Here is an 11,412-nt window from a genome sequence, read left to right on the forward strand (position 1 = left end):
CAAGGGCAACAAAACATCCACAGATGCAGAAGATTTCTCTCAAAACGGGGGGGTTGAGGTTCTAAGCCTCACCTCTATTGATCCCCAATTTCTCACCTGATGGCCCCCCTGCGACTGTGCCTGTCTTAGGTTGTTCCTCCCTTGAGGAATCTTACCCGTCTCTGGCTAACCAGTCATCTTCTGGGGCCATATAGGGAAATGTAAAGTTGGTAAGTGAGAGAGAAGCAATATTCTTTGAAAAGGTTAGCTTTTTACTTCTTTGCAGATTTATGCCCTGTGGCTTCTATGCCCAGCATTTGTCTTGAGGTATTTTTACCACTTGGAAGAATTATGATACTCATGAATTTTCTATATGAGGCATGAGGGTTGTAATTAGGAAGGAAGAAGAAAAGCTATAGAAGTAGTAGATGGAAGAAAACATGGGAAGATTGATTATTTCTTTGATATAACTTCTTGTAGAATAACATAAGCATGTATAGGTTTTAACAAACTACTAATTAATTGCATACACACATTAACAGAATAGGAATACAGATACATAACAAAAACAGACCTACAATTACCAGCCATATCCAGTGAAACCAAGAAAACCAGTTAGGTACCCTAGGCATTTGTGAAAACTTATCAATAATATGATGGATATTGTCTAACTGAATTTGAATAGTTTGAGAAAAATCAGACCAATTAAAACAACACATTCCTGGGAACTGTTCACATCCCATATGTTCTTTTAACAGTAGATAGTCTATAGTCGCATGATTTTGGAGCACTGCAACTTGCACTTCTCCTAATTCTTAGTTGAGTTCTGACAATATAGATCCAGTCAAATTTGTTGTATTACTGTATCCACAGGCCAGCTTAGATATCTCCTTCTTCATTCCAATAGCAATTCCAGGAACCTGTGGGATGAATGCAGCTACAACTGCAACAGTGCCAGGATCTTTGTTGAAGTTTTTGATGATCACCTTCTGGAATGACTCTTCCAGAGGATGTTGATGTTGGTAGTTCTTCTTCATATCGTATCTTAATTCGTTTTCTGGGTAGCCAAATTAGGCTTTGATCCTCTGTATAAACACAAACAAACCCTTTGCCCACACTTTGATATGACCTTTATACCATTGTGAAGAACCTATTGGAGACCACCACACAGGAACTGCTTTTTTCTTTTTTTAAAGAGAAAGAAATATTATCAGAAAAATGTACTTCCATAGCTGATCATCCAACACCCTTTAAAAGATCAAAATTAAGGATATGTAAAGCATGCATTAATCGTTGATTTGCAGTTAATTTTATACTATCTGGGAGTAATCCCCCCCTTTTTTGGTTATCATTAATCTACAATTACATGAAGAATATTATGTTTACTAGGCTCTCCCCTACACCAAGTCCCCGCCACAAACCCCATTACAGTCACTGTCCATCAGCATAGCAAAATGTTGTAGAATCACTACTTGTCTTCTCTGTGTTGCACAGCCCTCCCCTTTCTCTGACCCCCCATATTATGCATGCTAATCATAATACCCCCTTTATTCTTCCCCCCCTTATCCCTCCCTACCCACCCATCCTCTCCAGTCCCTTTCCCTTTGGTACCTGTTAGTCCATTCTTGGGTTCTGTGATTCTGCTGCTGTTTTGTTCCTTCAGCTTTTCCTTTGTTCTTATACTCCACAGATGAGAGAAATCATTTGGCATTTCTCTTTCTCCACTTGGCTTATTTCACTGAGCATCATACCCTCTAGCTCCATCCATGTTGTTGCAAATGGTAGGATTTGTTTTCTTATGGCTGAATGATATTCCATTGCGTATATGTACCACATCTTCTTTATCCATTCATCTACTGACAGACACTTAGGTTGCTTCCAATTCTTGGCTATTGTAAATAGTGCTGCAATAAATATAGGGGTGCATCTGTCTTTTTCAAACTGGAGTGCTGCATTCTTAGGGTAAATTCCTAGAAGTGGAATTCCTGGGTCAAATGGTAAGTCTATTTTGAACATTTTGAGGAACCTCCATACTGCTTTGCAAAATGGTTGAACTAATTTACTAATTCCCACCAGCAGTGTAGGAGGGTTCCCCTTTCTCCACAACCTCACCAACATTTGTTGTTGTTTGTCTTTTCGATGGTAGCCATCCTTACTGGTGTGATATCTCATTGTAGTTTTAATTTGCATTTCTCTGATAACTAGCGATGTGGAGCATCTTTTCATGTGTCTGTTGGCCATCTGAATTTCTTTTTTGGAGAACTGTCTGTTCAGTTCCTCTGCCCATTTTTTAATTGGATTATTTGCTTTTTGTTTGTTGAGGTGCGTGAGCTCTTTATATATTTTGGATGTCAAGCCTTTATCAGATCTGTCACTTACAAATATGTTCCCCAATACTGTAGGGTACCTTTTTGTTCTATTGATGGTGTCTCTAGCTGTACAGAAGCTTTTCAGCTTGATGTAGTCCCACTTGTACATTTTTGCTTTTGTTTTCCTTGCCTGGGGAGATATGTTCATGAAGAAGTCGCTCATGTTTATGTCCAAGAGATTATTTGCCTATGTTTTTTTCTAAGAGTTTCATGGTTTCATGACTTACATCCAGGTCTTTGATCCATTTTGAATTTACTTTTATGTATGGGGTTAGACATTGGTCCAGTTTCATTCTCTTACATGTAGCTGTCCATTTTCACCAGCACCATCTGTTGAAGAGACTGTCCTTTCCCCATTGTATGTTCATGGCTCCTTTATCGAATATTAATTGACCATATATGTTTGGATTGATGTCTGGAGTCTCTAATCTGTTCCACTGCTCTGTGGCTCTGTTCTTGTGCCAGTACCAAATGGTCTTGATTACTATGGCTTTGTAGCAGAGCTTGAAATTGGGGAGTGAGATACCCCCCCCACTTTATTCTTCTTTCTCAGGATTGCTTTGGCTATTCGGGGTCTTTGGTGTTTCCATATGAATTTTTGAACTATTTGTTCCAGTTTGTTGAAGAATGTTGCTGGTAATTTGATAGAGATTGCATCAAATCTGTATATTGCTTTGGGCAGGATGGCCATTTTGACGATATTAATTCTTCCTAGCCAAGAGCATAGGATGAGTTTCCATTTGTTAGTGTCCTCTTTAATTTCTCTTAAGAGTATCTTATAGTTTTCAGGGTGTAGCTCTTTCACTTCTTTGGTTTATTCCGAGGTATTTTATTCTTTTTGATGCAATTGTGAATGGAATTGTCTTCCTGATTTCTCTTTCTATTGGTTCATTGTTAGTGTATAGGAAAGCCACAGATTTCTGTGTGTTAATTTTGTATCCTGCAACTTTGCTGTATTCCGGTATCCGTTCTTGTAGTTTGGGAGTGGAGTTCTTTAGGGTTTTTTATGTACAATATCATGTCATCTGCAAATGGTGACAGTTTAACTTCTTCTTTATCAATCTGGATTCCTTGTATTTCTTTGTTTTGTCTGATTGCCATGTCTAGGACCTCCAGTACCACGTTGAATAACAGTGGGGAGAGTGGGCATCCCTGTCTTGTTCCCAATCTCAGATGAAAAGCTTTCAGCTTCTCACTGTTCAGTATGATGTTGTCTGTGGGTTTATCATATATGGCCTTTATTATGTTGAGGTACTTGCCCTCTATACCCATTTTGCTGAGAGTTTTTATCATGAATGGATGTTGCATTTTGTCAAATGCTTTTTCAGCATCTATGGAGATGATCATGTGGTTTTTGTCTTTTTGTTGATGTGGTGGATGATGTTGATGGATTTTCGAATGTTGTACCATCCTTGCATCCCTGGGATAAATCCCACTTGGTCATGGTGTATGATCCTTTTGATATATTTTTGAATTCAGTTTGCTAATATTTTATTGAGTATTTTTGCATCTACATTCATCGGGGATATTGGTCTGTAATTTTCTTTTTTTTGGGGTCTTTGCCTGGTTTTGGTATTAGGGTGATGTTGGTTACATAGAATGAGTTTGGGAGTATTCCCTCCTCTTCTATTTTTTGGAAAACTTTAAGGAGAATGGGTATTATGTCTTCCCTGTATGTCTGATAAAATTCCGAGGTAAATCCATCTGGCCCGGGAGTTTTGTTCTTGAATAGTTTTTTGATTACCGTTTCAATTTCTTTGCTCGTAATTGGTTTGTTTAACTTTTGTGTTTCTTCCTTGGTCAGTCTTGGAAGGTTGTATTTTTCTACGAAGTAGGAAGTTGTCCATTTCTTCTAGGTTTTCCAGCTTGTTAGTATATAGGTTTTCATAGTATTCTCTAATAATTCTTTGTATTTCTGTGGGCTCTGTCATGATTTTTCCATTCTCGTTTCTGATTTTGTTGATGTGTGTTGATTCTCTTTTTCTCTTAATAAGTTTGGCTAGAGGCTTATCTTTTCTGTTTATTTTCTCAAATAACCAGCTCTTGGTTTCATTGATTTTTTCTATTGTTTTATTCTTCTCAATTTTGTTTATTTCTTCTCTGATCTTTATTATGTCCCTCCTTCTGCTGATTTTAGGCCTCATTTGTTCTTCTTTTTCCAGTTTCGATAATTGTGACATTAGACTATTCATTTGGGATTGTTCTTCCTTCTTTAAGTATGCCTGGATTGCTATATACTTTCCTCTTAAGACTGCTTTCTCTGTGTCCCAGAGAGGTTGGGGCTTTGTGTTGTTGTTGTCATTTGTTTCCATATATTTCTTGATCTCTATTTTAATTTGTTCATTGATCCATTGATTATTTAGGAGCATGTTGTTAAGTCTCCGTGTGTTTGTGAGCCTTTTTGCTTTCTTTGTACAGTTTATTTCTAGTTTTATACCTTTGTGGTCTGAAAAGTTGGTTGGTAGGATTTCAATCTTTTGGAATTTTCTGAGGCTCTTTTTGTAACCTAGTATGTGGTGTATTCCAGACAATGTTCCATGTGCACTTGTGAAGAATGTGTATACTTTTGCTCTTGGATGTAGAGTTCTATAGATGTCAATTAGATCCATCTGTTCAAGTGTGTTGTTCAGTGCCTCCATGTCCTTACTTATTTTCTGTCCAGTGGATCTATCCTTTGGGGTGAGTGGCATGTTGAAGTCTCCTAAAATGAATGCATTGCATTATATTTCCCCCTTTAGTTCTGTTAGTATTTGTTTCACATATGCTGGTGCTCCTGTGTTGGGTGCATATATATTTATAATGGTTCTATCCTCTTGTTGGACTGAGCCCTTTATTATTATGTAATGTCCTTCTTTATATCTTGTTACTTTCTTTATTTTGAAGTTTATTTTGTCTGATACTAGTACTGCAACCCCTGCTTTCTTGTCTCTGTTGTTTGCATGAAATATGTTTTTGCATCCCTTGACTTTCAGTCTGTGCATGTCTTTGGGTTTGAGGTGAGTTTCTTGTAAGCAGCATATAGATGGGTCTTGCTTTTTTATCCATTCTATTACTCTGTGTCTTTTGATTGGTACATTCAGTCCATGTACATTTAGGGTGACTCTTGAAAGATATGTACTTATTGCTATTGCAGGCTTTTTAGATTCATGGTTACCTAAGGTTCAAGGGTAGCTTCTTTAGTATCTTACTGCCTTACTTAGCTCGCTTATTGAGCTGTTATATACACTGTCTGGATATTCTTTTCTTCTCTCCCTTCTTATTCTTCTCCTCCATTCTTTATATGTTTGTTGTTTTATTCTGTGCTCTTTCGTGTTTCCTTTAACTGCTTTTAGTGGGTAGTTGATTTTATTTTTTGCCTTTAGTTAGTGTTTGGTTGGTCTGCTTTCTTTGCTGTGATTTTATTTTCTCTGGTGACATCTGTTCAGTCTTAGGAGTGCTCCCGTCTAGAATAGTCACTCTAGAATACCCTGTAAAGGTGGTTTGTGGGAGGCAAATTCCCTCAACTTTTGCTTGTCTGGGAATTGTTTAATCCCTCCTTCATATTTATATGATGATCGTGGTGGATACAGTATTCTTGGTTCAAGGCCCTTCTGTTTCATTGCATTAAATATATCATGCCATTCTCTTCTGGCCTGTAAGGTTTCTGTTGAGAAGTGTTATGATAGCCTGATGGGTTTTCCTTTAAAGGTGACCTTTTTCTTCTCTCTAGCTGCCTTTAAAACTCTGTCCTTGTCCTTGATCTTTGCCTTTTTAATTATTATGTGTCTTGGTGTTGTCCTCCTTGGGTCCTTTCTCTTGGGAGTTCTGTATACTTCTGTGGTCTGATCGATTATTTCCTCCCCCAGTTTGGGGAAGTTTTCGGGAATTATTTCTTCAAAGACACTTTCTATCCCTTTTTCTCTTGCTTATTCTTCTGGTACCCCTATAATGCAGATATTGTTCCTTTTGGTTTGGTCACACAGTTCTTTTAATATTGTTTCATTCCCAGAGATCCTTTTATCTCTCTCTGTGTCAGCTTCTATGCATTCTTGTTCTCTGGTTTCTATTCCATCAATGGCCTCTTGCATCTTATCCATTCTGCATATAAATCCTTCCAGAGTTTGTTTCACTTCTGTAATCTCACTCCGGACATCTGTAATCTCCCTCCAGACTTCATCCCTTAGCTCTTTTATATTTCTCTGCTTCTCCATCAGCATGTTTATGATTTTTATTTTGTATTCTTTTTCAGGAAGACTGGTTAGGTCTGTCTCCTTCTCAGGTGTTGTCTCTGTGATCTTTATCTGCCTCAAATTCTGCCTTTTCATGGCGATAGAGATAGTTCGCGGAGCTGGTACAAGTGACAGCTGGGAGAACGTCCCTTCTTGTTGGTTTGTGGCCTTCCTCTCCTGGGAGAACATCGACCTCTAGTGGCTTGTGCTGGGCAACTGCACGCAGATGGGGCTTCTGATCTTTCCCGGGTGTTATCTCTGCTGTTGCTGTGGGCGTGGCCTGCCTCAGGCAGCTACTCCGATATGGTGGAGCCACATCAGAGGGAAAACGGCTGGGAGGCTGTTTATCTCCGAGGGGCCTCTGAGCTGCCCTGCTATCCAGTGGTTTAGGGTGCCTGGAGTTCCCTGCTGCTGGTCTAAGTGACCCGGGATGCTTCCGTGCGGCAGTGGGGTCCCTGTCCCTTTAAGACTTCCAAAAAGCACTCGCTTTTCTTTGTCGCTGGGGCACTGGCTGCGGGGATCCACTCACAGTTCTTACTGTCCTGTTTCCCTAGTTTTCAGCACCTCACGCATGCACTGTGTCTGTGCTCTGGTGTGGATGGCTAGGGCTGGGTGTTTAGCAGTCCTGGGCTCCCTCTCCCTCCCTGTTCCAACTTCTCTCCTCCCACCAGGAGCTGGGGTGAGGGGCACTCGGGTCCTGCCGGGCCGGGGCTTGTATCTTACCCCCTTTGCGAGGCGCTGGGTTCTTGCAGGTGTGGATGTAATCTGGCTGTTGTCCTGTGTCTTCTGGTCTCTCTTTTAAGAAGAGTTGTCTTTGTTGTATTTTCAAAAATATATGTGGTTTTGGGAGGAGATTTCCGCTGCTCTACTCATGCCGCCATCTTGGCTCCGCCCCCTGGTCTGTAGATTTTTATTTAGTCTAGAACCACATAGGCACCATATTCTACTTGCCATCCTCATCAAGATTTCCCGATAATTTTTCTTAATTTTTCTATTGCTTTGACACTTCTAGAGTAGTATTGCTTTCTAGGAAGCAAAATTCAATGGAGGTTTTTTTCTTGTATTTCAGTGGTGAAATTCTTTTGACTGCCAATAGGATTTTCATTGTGTGGGTTAGGTTTTAATCTTGGTTAACATTTTGACTTTCCACACTCTTAGCAGTACAGGCATACCTTGGAGGTATTTGGGGTTTAGTTCCAGACCATCAAAATAAAGCAAATATCACAATAATATGAGTCAAATGAGTTTTTGGTTTCCTAGTGCATATAAAAGTTATGTTTATATTATACTATAGTCTATTAAGTGTGCAATAGCATTATGCCCCCAAAAATGTACATACCTTAATTGAAAAACACTTTACTGCTAAAAAATGCCAACTATCATCTGAGCTTCCAGCAAGTTATCATCTTTTTGCTGGTGGAGGACGCAAGACCTCAGTGTTAATGGCTGTTGGCTGATCAGGGTGGTGGTTGCCGAAGGCTGATTGTGGCAAGTTCTTAAATAAGACAACAAGGAAGTTTACCATATCGGTCGATTTTTTCTTTCACAGGTAATTTCTCATAGTATTCGATGCTGTTTTTTACCCACAGTAGAACTTCTTTCAAAACTGGAGTCAGTCCTTTCAAACAGTGCCACTGTTTTATCAACCAAGTGTATGTAATATTCTAAATCCTTCCGTTGTCCTTTCACAGTCTTCATAGCATCTTCACAAGAACTAAATCCCATCTCAAGAAACCACTTCCTTTGCTCATCCATAAATAAGAAGCAACTCATCTATTAAAGTTTTATCCTCAGATTGCAGCAATTCAGTCGCATCTTTAGGCTCCATTTTAAATTCTAGTTTTCTATTTCTACATATCTGCAGTTACTCCCTCCACTGAAGTCATGAACCACTCGAAGTCATCCATACGGGATTGAATCTTCTTCCAAGTTCCTGTTAATGTTGATATTTGACCTCTTCCCATGAATCATGAATGTTCTTAATGGCATCTAGAATGATGAGTCCCTTCCAAGGTTTTCAATATACTTTGCCCATCTCCAGCACAGGAATCACTGTCTATGGCAACTATAGCCTTATGAAATGAATTTCTTAAATAATAAAACCAGAAAGTTGAAATTACTTCCTGATCCATAGGCTGCAGAATGGATGCTGTATTAACAGGCATGAAAGCAACATAAATCTTGTTTTTCCTCTCCATCAGAGCTCTTGCATGACCAGTTGCACTGTCAGTGAGCAGTAATATTTTGAAGGAAATCTTTTTTTCTGAGCAATAGGTCTCAACAGCAGGCTTAAAACATTCAGTAAATCATACTGTAAACAGATGTGCTGCCATCAAGGCTTTGTGGTTCCATTTATAAAGCATAGGCAGAATAGATTTAGCATAATTTTAAGGGCCCTAGGATATCTGGAATAAGTGAACATTGGATTCAGGGTTAAAGTCACAAGCTGCTTTAGCCCCTAACAAGAGTCAGCCTGTCCTTTGAGGCTTTGAAGTCTGGTACTGTCTTCTCTCTAGCTATAAAAGTCTTAGATGGCATCTTCTTCCAATACAAGGCTAGCTCATTGACTTTGAGAATCTGTTGTTTAGTATATCCTTAATTATCTTAGTGAGATATTCTGGGTACTTTGCTACAGTTTCTACTTCAGCGCTTGCTGCTTCATCTGACACTTCTCTACAATAGAGATATCTTTCCTTATACTTCACGAACCAACCTCTGCTGGCTTCAGACTTTTCTTCTTCCACTTCCTCACCTCTCTCAGCCTCAACAGAATCAAAGAGCATCAGGATCTCGCTCTGGCTTAGACTTTGGCTTGAGGGAATGTTGTGGATGGTTTGATCTTCTATCCAGACCAAATATTTTGCCCACATCAGCAGTTAAGGTTATTCCACTTTCTTGTTATTTGTGTGTGCATTGAAGCAGAACCTCTAATTTCCTTCAAGAGCTCTTCCTGTGCACTCACAACGTGGCTGTTTGTCACAAGAGGCCCAACTTTTAGCCTCTTGCTATTTGGACATGCCCTCCTCACTGAGCTTAATTATTTCTAGCATTCGATTTTAAATGAATGATGTGTGACTCTTCCTTTCACTTGAACACTGAGAGAGCATTACAGGGTTATAAGGTGGCCTGATGTCACTACTGTTGTGTCTCAGGGAACAGGGAGGCCAAAGGACAGGGGAAGGGAAGGGGGAAGAGCTTCTCAGTGGAACAGTCAGAATACATAAAATACCTATGGATAAAGCTCACCATCTCATGTGGGTGCATTTTGTGGAACCCTCAAACAGTTATAATAAATTATTTAAAAGATTACTGATCACAGATAACCATAACAAATAGAATAATAATGAAAAAGTTTGAAATATTGTGAGAAATACCAAAATGTGACACCGAGATGTGAGGTGAGCAAATGCTGTTGGAAAAATGGTGCTGACAGACTTGCTCAACAGAGTGCCACAAACCTTCAGTTTGTGCAAAACACACTATCTGTGAAGCCCAGTAAAATGAAGCTCAATAAAACAAGGTATGCTTGTATTATAACTCTGAAAGACAGTCCAAAATTCTCTAGAGACTGTTTCGAGTAAGGTGGCTTAGCAGTCCCCATATAACAGTTCATAAATGGCTTTAAGAGAGAACAGCCTGTGGGTTGTGAATTTGGAAGTACCTCCCTAAGACCTTGAAGCTTAGGTTTCTTGATGTACTCTGGAACACATAAATACTCAGACCAGTCTCAAACTATCAGTGGTGTGGATTGGCTGTGGGGAATATCTTCAAATAACTGGCAGAATCTTCATGGAATCCATTGTGCTTCTTTAGCCAGGTCAGTAATAGGCCATATGTAAGGCAACTCACATTATCAAAGACTTTTGTAAAATTGGTGGATACAGTGAACATACATGATGTACCACAGATTCTACAGGAAAGCCACTCCCACCTTACCACTGTAGACCAAATATATCGTTATTTTTCAAAGGTACAACTAACCATATTTTGCAATCACTGGTTTACTGAAATACTGATGTGAATTTTGCTCCAACAGAAAAGTGTGGCAAGTTTGTGAGAGCTGTACTACCATTTTCTCATTTTTTTCTTCTTAAAAAGGGTGATGAACATGAAATCTTGCTGTGTGTCCCTGGCACTCCAGATTATAAGGAACAGTAAATACAGGTATCTAAGTAGCTTCTTCTACTTCAACTTGAAAATTTCCTCATGTGCAGGCTCATGGCTATAATTCATGATTTCAATTCCAGCTTCCCAGTTGGAACAAATTCATATTTTTAACCTAAACTGGCATGGATACTTCAAGAGGTAGCACATGGACTCAAGCACAAGGTGCTTAGCTATTTAGAGGGAGTGTTGTGAAGGGGATTTAAGAACTGGTTGGGCAGCCAGACTAAATTACCCAATCAAACCCTGACAGGCCATGATGTAGCATGTTCTCTAGTCTAGTCTGCAAAGTTCTGTGTCTTTAAACACACCACAGTTTTATCTTCATAGGGTCTTTGCCCACACTGTGTTTTCTTCTTGAAATATGAACACGTGGCTTGAGTTGACCTCTTTTATTGTTCAGCGGTTGATTTAAATATTTTCTTCTTTGAAAGGCCACTGCTAATCCCTCTGTCTATGTGGGTACATTATGTTATTCTCTATCTCTGAATCCATTTCATTTTTTCCCCCAGAATGCATGCAGTTGTGGGTGTACCTATATTTATTCTTGGGTTGATTTCTATAGACTGTAGGGAGGAATCCATATTTGTTTTATTCATTAATGTATAAGTGTGCTTAGCACATAATAGGCTTTAAAATAATTGTCAGAAGTCTAACTGACTGAATGAATATTAAAGCCAGGTTAAAGTCAT

At 39.2% G+C, this 11,412-nt stretch overlaps 1 long non-coding RNA gene across 1 annotated transcript in view; it reads left to right on the forward strand.

The window, feature by feature from the left end:
• LOC118934520 (uncharacterized) overlaps positions 1-9,655 on the forward strand; it is a 96,538-nt gene extending 86,883 nt beyond the window's left edge. The window contains exon 3 of the long non-coding RNA XR_008997871.1: positions 8,421-9,655. This is a non-coding gene — a long non-coding RNA (uncharacterized LOC118934520). The remainder of the gene's footprint in view (positions 1-8,420) is intronic.
• The last annotated feature ends 1,757 nt before the right edge of the window (positions 9,656-11,412 follow it).

Source organism: Manis pentadactyla, chromosome 5, assembly GCF_030020395.1.
Source record: "Manis pentadactyla isolate mManPen7 chromosome 5, mManPen7.hap1, whole genome shotgun sequence".
NCBI classification, from domain to species: Eukaryota; Metazoa; Chordata; class Mammalia; order Pholidota; family Manidae; genus Manis; species Manis pentadactyla.